Here is a 3,844-nt window from a genome sequence, read left to right as displayed (position 1 = left end):
GGTGTAAAGATTTCCAAGTCTTTGTGAGAGTTAGTTCACTGTGGCGACCCCTGAAGAAGGGAGCAGCCGAAAGAAAAAACACACTAATGGTGGTTAAAGCTGTAGATGTCACAGACTCTAACAACCAAACCATCTGAAACAAGTAGAGAGAAAAGAGCCAAACTCAAGTACTTACTGGTAGTACAATTACAACTCTATGAATATTTACTACAACTACTAACGATCTCTGCCCGTTCTGCACTGCGCTCCTCACACAGTTGGGACTAACAACATTGTAGCCGGCGGGCTGGCTCACTCTTCATAACGTGGACTGAATATGAATCTATTATTAATCTTTTCTTCCATGAAACACCAGGTACTCACCGGTTTTAACTAAAAGGAAAACAACGAATCATTTTAAGATGAAAAACGGCGCCCAAAGGAAAACGTCAGACATATTCAACTGAGATTCTGTTTAAAAGGTTATGAAAGATGAATATCTTACCTGTTGCAGATAGCTTTTTGAGTTACCTCAGCTCGGATAAATCAAGTTTTTGTCTGACTGGATTGACAAGCTGAGAGCTAGTTCGAACAAAACTAACCTTAAATCGCTGCTGTCTTAAAACGGCTCCAGTCTCAAAGGGTTCTTACAAACGTCACCATCATATTTACATTTCATGGGGTTTACAAAGAATTCTGGGATTGTTTGCAGCAACAAATAGTGTAAATATATATACATACTTGAGAGTAAATAGCAGCCAAAAGACGTAGAACTTCCCAGGACATCCAGGTGTCACATGTAGAGGCAACGTCATGAGATTTCTGCCAGATTAACCAGATTCATTTCTGCCAGATTACTTAATCTAATGTGAACTTCCTGCTGCTGGAACTCCCCACTTTTCAGTTTGAACTGAGGAACCTTTGATGAGGAGTAACACATCTAAAAACAAGAAAAGAAGTTGAGTTGTTCTGTTTAAGAACGTTCAGGGTTTGTGTAATTCAGTAATGACGGCAGTCACTATGAAGGTTTGAATAATATAGTTAGAATAAACTGCTGTGAAATGTTACGTATTGAAGCTGCGACCTAACGCGACCCTTTCATCTAAACTAGTCATTTGAATTTTGTCAGTACTGCCTGAACAGACCCACCTCTAATATCAGATCATTGTCATCTTAAAACAACTCCAGCCTTCACAATATCACAGCGATTCAGATGAAAGGTAATATTTCAATCGTTACACCAGAGGTTCACAAACTTTTAGCTTCCAACCTCTAAAATAACGACGGCAACCCCAAATATCCGTAGTTGAACAACACAAAGTTTGCTATTAAAAAAGGTAAATGCGAGCAGATCGACCAAACCAACCGCCTAAACTCATATTACACCATTATTTTCTATGTTTCACCATTGATTTAATATTTTAAAATAACTCAAATTTTATTGGCTGTATTTATTTTTGTAGCTTGTTGGTTTCTGAAAAATCATCTCAAGATATCAGTGTTTTGTGACCCACAGTGGGGTCCTGACGGAAGCACTGCCCACTGTCCATTTTTCACTACTCTGTTTCTTAAACACTAAAGGTAAACCTTTAGTGCCATATGTTGCTGGTGTGATTTACGCCTGTAAACTATGACAGAATTAGAGCCTGACCAATATGGACATTTTGGCTATCGTCCATATTGAGAGGGGCAGGCTATAATGGCTGAAAATTTTTCAGCTTTGTCCCAAGAATCTAAGGAAACAGCGAGTGGAGCGGGGCTTGTTTATTTAGCACAGCTGTTAGCAACCATGAAGCTAATCAGATCCATGCTATATGTAGTCCCATACTAGGTTTACAAGTGTGTTACAAAAATATAAATTAAACAAAGAAACACTCTTCTCTGTTCATTAAACAGTCAGTCATGTATGGTGAAGGTCTAATTAGTTTTGACCACAGCAGAGTTTATTTTTCTTTGTAGAGAAGTAAAGATTTCAGACAAACAATGTGTTTCTTTCAGGACGACAAAGATAATGTAATTATAACGTCCAGTACTCTGCTTTGATCCATTATTCAGTTGATTTGTACATTAAGACAGAATGTCAGAGCTGAAATGCACTTCTCAAGTATCAAGTTAAAAGTTTTAAATCTTTAACACTGATATATTTTACCTCTGCATTAGATTTGTTGTTCTGGATACAGTTTTACAAGCCTGCGCTACGTTGTCTAAAGGTTAGCTTGCTAACTTGAGAGGCACATATCTAACGACAAGCAGGTTGGAGGATTGAAGATAATACATTATTGTTAATTTGTTTTACAGATCAGTTAACATGCTCTCTTCAGCAAGATATGCCACTATTGTTCCCTGCTTCTGCTGCCCTGCAAGTGAAACTTAAGTGAACGGCCATGACTTGAAAGTAGTCTTCATGCCCCCTCTGCTGGATACATTGTACAATTACAGCTGGTTCACAGCATTTTAGGGGTGAAAATTAAAAGTGTTTATATCGGTGCATATTGGGACAGTTATCACCAGTATGTCCCCATACGTCTAGCCTAAAATATCAGCCCTACCGATATATCAGTCGGGCTCTAGATAGAATTTCATGTCAACAGACGTGTTTTGCAGAAGCTGGTGGTGAAGTAAAAGTTTATCAAATTAATTTTTGAAGATATGAGTTCCTTTAAGGTGGCAGTACTCCCTCCACTCTGGTCCTAGCCATAGGATACTATACCATACTAGCTATTAGCTTATCAAACTGAGGCTATCTACAACAGGTAAGATACTGATTAGTCATAACATCTACACAGAAACCCCACCTCAGAAGGGCTGAATTATTCCTTTAAGTGGCTCTTTTGTTGTTAAAGTAAATCTTGAATTTATTTGTTAGAAACTGAGCTTGATGTTGAACAACAGTAGAAGTGTTTTTTATATTAAATACTTTTCCTTTCTTGAGTGCTTAGATCACATCATTAGTCTGGTTCTACATATCAGATAACATATAATTATAACATCCAGTTCTCTGGTTTGGTCCATTATTCAGTTGATTTGCACATTAAGGCAGAATGTCAGAGCTGAATGCACTTCTCAAGTATCAAGTTCAAAGTTTTAAAGCCTAAAGTGCCACAGCATGAACTGCAGGCAGCTTTTAATTGGCCCCATTTAAAACCAGTGCATCTGTCACAGTGGGTGGTGCAGCCTGCTCTTTAGATCAGTAAAATATCAGATTGATGGGTGGAGTTCAGCAGAAGTTTGTTTTGGTGTTTCTGGAGCCTGGAGGAACAAAGACGGGTCAGAATCCTGGTTAAACTGCGTGTGGTCTTCTGTCGAGTCAGCTGAGACAAAGATCCTGGCCATGTTGAACTTGTGTTCCAGATAACGTCGACCTGAGTGGTGTTCAGATCATATCATTGACCTTTGACCTGTTCAGCTGCACACTCAGCGCACTTTTAAAGGGTGTTAACCAGAGTGATCGCCCCGCAGCGATACGACACTTGGCAGCGTTTAACGTGTCGGATGACGTTTGTTGTCTGGCTGCTCATCTTTTAGAGTTCTGTGGGAAGGTCATGAACAGTCAGTATCTTAACTGTTGTAGGTAGCTCTTTGAACAACCTCGGTTTGGAGACATCGTTTGTATTAGTTCACACATTTTACTCCATTAGTTTCACGCTGTAACAAACAAACTTTTATATGAATTATCTCTTTATTTCAAACTTCAAGCAGATTTGATTCGTGAGAAACGAGGCAGGAATGAGTATTTTGGTTGTGAAGGTTGCAGACTCCTGAGCAAGAACATTCCAACAGAACGTTTAAACATCTCCTCACAGTTAGCTGTTCTTGTGTCAGCCGATACATTGAGTCAGACTCTGGTGGTTTTGTTTTTGTATTA

The sequence above is a fragment of the Nematolebias whitei genome, chromosome 20 (genome assembly GCF_014905685.2).
Source record: "Nematolebias whitei isolate Nwh7 chromosome 20, NemWhi1, whole genome shotgun sequence".
Taxonomy (NCBI): domain Eukaryota; kingdom Metazoa; phylum Chordata; class Actinopteri; order Cyprinodontiformes; family Rivulidae; genus Nematolebias; species Nematolebias whitei.
This window is presented reverse-complemented; position numbering follows the sequence as displayed.